Source organism: Pediculus humanus, genomic scaffold, assembly GCF_000006295.1.
Source record: "Pediculus humanus corporis 1103172107629 genomic scaffold, whole genome shotgun sequence".
NCBI lineage: Eukaryota > Metazoa > Arthropoda > Insecta > Psocodea > Pediculidae > Pediculus > Pediculus humanus.
The window spans coordinates 7,866-14,939 of NW_002987242.1; positions in this window are offsets into that span (position 1 = coordinate 7,866).

A 7,074-nucleotide genomic window follows, 5' to 3' on the forward strand; every position below is an offset into this window, starting at 1 on the left:
GCATCTAACTCGATGTAAGTGAGCAAGTAAGGTATTTTAAAAATATTTTCTGACTAATAATAATAATAATAATAATAATAATTATTGGATCAATATTTTTTGAATAAAATCTCAATAATCCACCCCCCCCCGCCACTTAAGCTCTTTGGAAATTTACTTTATTTTTAATCTCCTTCCAATCTATGCATGAATTTCTATTTCTATGAGTTTTTATTTTGTAAAATTTGAGTTTTTTTTTTTATAAAATTATTATTTATTAATATAAAATTTTTAATGAATTTATTTGGTCATAAGTAAAAAAAAAATGGTTGTTGGAAAGGAGTAAAATTTTGGTATTATTTCTCTTTTTTTTTTTTTTTTTTTCTCTGTAGGTTTTAAGAACTTTTAGCCTGCAATATTTTAATATATTTAGTAATATTTGGTCTTGTACAAGTTAGGATTGAAATATTTTATTATGTAAAGTATAGAAGTTAAAATACAGGAGGTATTAGAAAAAAAAAAAAAAAAAACAAATCAATTGCGAATTTTTAGCCATCATATGTTGTGTTGTTATTACATTACAATTTTCCAGTATTTTATGTGTTTTAGGTGGTCGATTTTTTAAATTATAAATTAAAAAAATTGTTTTCGATTTTTTTTTTCTCTCTCTCTCTCTCTCTCCATAATATTATTATTATTATTATATTTAATTTTATTGTATTATTATTAGTTAATTGTAAATTTTGTTAAAAATATGTGTGTGATTTTTCGTCTATAAAAAATAAAATAAAAATTTTGTGTGCTCGTCAAGAAAAAGTATATATATATTTATGTAATTGCAGTAATGAACTTGGACGAAAACGAAATTCGGGTGAGAGAAAGAGAGAGAGAGAGACAATTGTAAGTTGTTCGAACTGCGATAAAAGAAACTGAATGCGGTCTCCTGGGTCGGCTTAAACTTTGGCAACGTCGCCCGAGTGTTTGTGTGTGTGTGTGTGTGTATTGTGTGTTGATTGGAATAAAAATAATGCAACGTTGTCGGATTGCATATCGTCGTCGTAGTCGTCGTCGACTGGGCGACCTCGCTGCTTTCCTTGTTAAAAGGCGAACTATGATTGCTCATTGCTTGGGCATTATTATTATTATTATTATTACTCTTCTCTCACGATTCAGCCTGTTTTTTTTTCTCTCTCTCTCTCTCTATCGACCTAATGCACCACTCTCTTTGTATTTTTTTTTTTTTTAAATATTTCGTGGAGCCTGAAAAGAAAAAAAAATTTAAATAACTGCAATTTTCTTTCAAAATACGTAAAATATCATTTTAAATTTCAAATACATTTATTTATTTAAATGAAATTTTTAAACCCCCCCCCCTCTCTCTCTCTCTCTGTTGTTTGGCTGGCAATTCCATACCAAAGTTTTCTCAATCATTTTTGTTTTTATTATCGATCGAAACGATATTGATTGATACATTATAGGCAAAATAGTTATTATTATTATTGTCATTGTCACCAAGTATTGATTTTTTTTTTGTTTTTATTTTCACACCATTATTATTCCAATCTTTCCAAATAAAAAAAAAGGTTTTATTATTATAATTATTATTATTCTGTTGTTGTTGTTGAATTTACAGTTTTGAAATTTGCAAAATTTGATCGATTGATTGATTGATTGATTGAGTGATTGATTTTTAAAATTAATTTTAATTATAATTTGAACGATGATTCCATCATGAACGTTTTTTTTTTTTTATTATTTTTTCTCTTTTCAAACAACGAGAAATTTATTATTAAATTAATAATAATTTTTTTTTATTATTTTGATTACGGGGTAAGTTTTTTTTTTTGAGTTAGTTAGTTGTTTTTTATCAGTTGTGTAAGGGGAATTGCATTTGAATCACATTTAAAGTAATATAGTTAATTTCATGCGAATGAGTAAAAAAAAAATGATATTTCATTCATGTATATTGTTGTTATTATTATTATTATTATTATTATTATGTATATCAAGGTCAATTGAATGCTATGTCATGTTATGCAAAAAAAAAAAAAATGTTAAAATTGTGTGCGGATTCTGGTGTAACAATTTGTGAATTACCTAAAAAAAAAAAAAAAAAAACAATTACTCTGTCCTATTTTGCATTTGAAATTATTATCTTTATTATTATTATTATTATTATTTCGTTCGGCTTGGGTTTTTTTTTTTTTTTTTTTTTTCCCATTATTATTATTATTTCATTCTTTCATTTTTTTTTTTTTTTTTTTTTTTAAAATCCCCCACAAGGGTTTTATTAATTTTTTAAATCGGGAGAGATGAAAGAAACCAAAAAAATTTTTTTGAATATGGCGTTATTCTGTCTTACATTTGCACTGATATTTTTTTATTATTAAACATTTTCGTGGTCTTAAACATCAAATAGGTCGTTTGTTTTGGATGAAAAGAAAGATTTTTGAGGGGGGAGGTGGAGGAGGAGGAGGAGGAGGAGGGAAAAAAGGGAGAGAATTTCTTCCGTTTCAGGTAAAAATAAAAATAAAGGTTTATTTGTCTGTCAGGTTTATGGTACTGTTTGAAAATTTGGTTTGTGTTGAAACTTGACCGCTGGTATTTTTATGTTTGAATTTTTTTTCCGTTTTTGTGAGGAACAATGAATTTTCCCAATTAAATATTTTCCCCGATTAAAACTTTTCTTTTTTTTGCTCCTGAAACAATTTTTTACTCGTCATTAATATTAAAAATACATGGATTGTTCAGTATTATTATTTTCTTTGTACTTGTGTTAATCCCCCCTCCCCCCTTCCCCCCCAAAAAAAAAAAAAAGAGAAGAAAGTCACCTCGGATTTTATTATTATTATTATCATTATCAAAATCGATTTATTTACCTTTTTCGTGTCGGTAACAATAAAATAAAGCAATTTATTTTTTAAAAATAAAAATAAAACCCCTGTACGTTTGTTTGTTTGTTTGTTTGTTGTTGTTGTTTCTCAAAGTTTTGTGTTAATGTTTTTGGCTAAATAATTAGACTATTAGTCTGTTTTAGATTTAATAATGATTTATCAAATTGAGAAGTATTAAAATCTATAATAATAATTGATAAAATATTTTACTTGCCATTTCGTGAAATGGCAGCTTTACTTTTCTTGTTTTTCTGGCATGAAAATGTCCTTAAAAATATTTTGCATTATTCATGTTTGTCGAAGGGAGAGGAGGGAGTCGACGTATGATGATATGCAACCAATGTGAAAAATTGTCTTTTTATTCTTTTTTTTTTTTTTTTTTTGTACGTCATCACATGTGTGTGTGTGCGTGTGTGTGTGTGTGCTTTTGAAAGTTTGATTAATATATATTGTTGTGATCACGTGAGCAAATGTTTATAATTTTATATTATTTATAAATAATAACATTGGAACTATGGTTACCAAGTGTTTATTATGGAAAAGAAGCTTCTAGAAACTTATTCTTCTGTTTGTTTACAAACATAGTTATTCATTTCATAGAAACGTAATAATAACAATGAGTTCCACCTATAAAAGGAAGTAAGATACAACGGGAGAAGTTCTTCTGATTCCCTAATGTCCTGTGAACGTAACATCTTATTAATGATTGTGTTAGTGAAGTGAAGGTTAAAGGTTAAATTATGTTATCCATGATATGAGTGATAATCCTTTTTGTAATAATGCTTGCTAAAGACAATATAGAAAAATGTTATAACAATATATATAAAAAATGGGTGACTTGTTGTAATGAGTTTACATTATTTTCTTTAGACACTACTACTACTACTACTACTGCCACTACTACTGCCACGACACAAGAATATGATGATGTATTTTAATAGATCAAACACAAATGTGCTTTAAAAAATACAAAAAAATACATTTATTTTATTAATTTTTTTTTTTCCAAGTTTGTCGTTTGTCGTTTGTTTGATTGTTTTTTTTTCTTCTTCTTGAGTTCTAAAAGCTCTGGTTGTGTTTTATAAAAAAAAAAAAAAAATACCGACAGTAATTTTGGGTTCTTTCTTAGGAGCATTGAAATTTTTTGTGCGAACCATTTTTTTAACTTGTACTGCGTACCTGGATGATCGATTTAAGAAATGGTTGGAAAATTTATTTTTTTTTAACTGTGTGTTTGTTTGTTGTTTGTTAGCAAGCATTTTTGCTTTTTTTTCCCTATTCATTCACTCGGTTAGTAAATAAATTAAATTACTAATGAATGGGAGTATAGCGTAGTTTGTTAAATATTCTTGCAAATTTTATTCCCACAGTAATTTTTCTTTTTTTTTTTTTTTTTGCAACTTTCAAATTTATGTGATTTATTTAAAATAAAATAAACGTGGGAGTAAAATACACATACAATTGTTGAAAGATTAATAATATATATATATATATATATTGTTATGATCCCGTACTCAATATTCACATTTTCAACTTTTTATAAACAAAAGACTGGCGACGAACTCAAATTGTTCTTCTTTAGAAGCGAAGCTTCTAAAGACTCCTTCTTTTATTTTATTTGCAAGTGTTTGCTCGAACATTCGAAACAGTTGACTGACGAAAGACCAAAGTAATATAGGCAAGCTACACAGCTTGGCGTCGGTTCATTTGATTTTTAGTCTAGCTGTAATAAGTTCTTGTTTATTAATATTAGTTTTGTGATAGTTTTAAGTGCTTGTTCATTACTTACAAAAATAAAGAACGAACCGAATATAACATATTAAAATTTTGGCGCAGTCGATGAAGGATCATTCTGAACGACAAGAAACCGGAGAATTCTTAAGTAATTCGTTTCATGTTGGTGGGTTTTAACTCTTTATCAGAATTTCTTTATATTGTAAGTAGTAGTAATAGGTAACTCATTTTGTGAACAATGCCTAAACTTGATCAACCTGTTTTCAACCCATCCCAAATACCCCTTGATTTCTTGTGTAGTCTAGTTCCTAATTTCTTTTCCGGAGAAAGGAACCAACTTAATGCATTTATCTCTGATTGTGATAATGCTATCGAATTGTCCTCTGAAGAGAATAAGTATCCACTCTTCAGATTCATCTACTCCAGAATCACTGGTAATGCCAAGATTCGAATTTCTTTGTACGATTTTGATAATTGGGATGACGTAAAAACGAAATTAATAGAATTATACCAAGACAAGAAACCCCATAGTCAACTGATAAAAGAATTGATTAATCGCAGACAAAAATCAACATGTATCCACTATGAAGATAACACAATAAAATTGAAGGAAAAACTTAAAATTTTAGAAGTTACAGAATCCAAACTTGAAGTTAAAGAGAAAACAGATCCTTTATCAGAATCCAAACTTGAAGTTAAAGAGAAAACAGATCCTTTACCAGAATCCAAACTTGAAGTTAAAGAGAAAACAGATCCTTTACCAGAATCCAAACTTGAAGTTAAAGAGAAAACAGATCCTTTACCAGAATCCAAACTTGAAGTTGAAGAGAAAACGGATCCTTTACCAGAATCCAAACTTGAAGTTGAAGAGAAAACAGATTCTTTACCAGGATCAATTCCTGCTCAAGAGGAAAAAGCACCCTCTACAAATTTATCTAAGAAAAAGGCTAAAGAAGCACCCTCTACAAATTTATCTAAGAGAAAGGCTAAAGAAGCACCCTCTACAAATTTATCTAAGAGAAAGGCTAAAGAAGCACCCTCTACAAATTTATCTAAGAGAAAGGCTAAAGAAGCACCCTCTACAAATTTATCTAAGAAAAAGGCTAAAGAAGCACCCTCTACAAATTTATCTAAGAAAAAGGCTAAAGAAGCACCATTACTTCCTAAAAATAAAAATAAGAAAAAAGGTCTAAAAGTAAAAGAAGTGAAAACAAAAGGAAAAGAAAGATCATCCATACAGAATTCAAAACCTAAAAATCATCCTAAAGCTGAAATTCAAAAGGAAACAAAAATTTCAAATAAAAATATAGGAGCTACTAAAAAAATTCACAAGTATAATTTTGGGAAGCATACTAAAAAGCGGAAATGGAATTCCAGTACCAAGAAATCTAGGAAGAAAGCATCCATTCTTATGTCAACCGATTTTCACGAAGAGAGTATTCCTGAGGTAAAGCTATTTTTACTAAGTAAAGTTCACCTATCGTCTAATGAAAAAGAGAAGATTCAAACCAGTCAAAAATTAGCAAGAACAAATCCAATTAAAAATAACATAAGAGTCAATGAAAAACTTAGTCCTAAATTTAAGGATCCATACGAGGTCAAGAAAAAATCTGGCAAAAACGTTTTATTAAAAATCCGTAACAAGGAAGTTACTTATCACAAAACCGTGTTCTGAGTAGTTGATCTAAAGAGAGAGAAATCCAAAATAATAATAATTTAATCCTTTTATTTTTCCCATATAGCTAATCAACATTTATTTTATTATTCATCCATTTATTCTTTTCTATGTACCCTATATAAAATTCTTGTATTTTTCAGAACTTATGTCAATTTTGTTTCGAATTTCATGTCTCTTGATTTTATTCTTTTATCTTTACTCTTTATGTAACATTGTTCACTAACGAGTATTGCCTAGGAAAGGTTCTACTACTTGCAGCTATAAAGCTTAAAATGATGTTCCTGATAAGAAGCCAATGTGAAGAGATACAACAGTCTACCATACAGAAGACATAGCACCTACTACTACTCAAGGAGTCTCAACCTGGACGGAACCATTCAGAACCCGACATAGGAAACTGTCAAATCCGAACAAGAGGAGAAAACAAATTCTTTTTTCAAAATAATTGTTTTCCGTCTTAAGGGGGGAGGTGTTATGATCCCGTACTCAATATTCACATTTTCAACTTTTTATAAACAAAAGACTGGCGACGAACTCAAATTGTTCTTCTTTAGAAGCGAAGCTTCTAAAGACTCCTTCTTTTATTTTATTTGCAAGTGTTTGCTCGAACATTCGAAACAGTTGACTGACGAAAGACCAAAGTAATATAGGCAAGCTACACAGCTTGGCGTTGGTTCATTTGATTTTTAGTCTAGCTGTAATAAGTTCTTGTTTATTAATATTAGTTTAGTGATAGTTTTAAGTGCTTGTTCATTACTTACAAAATAAAGAACGAACCGATATACATAT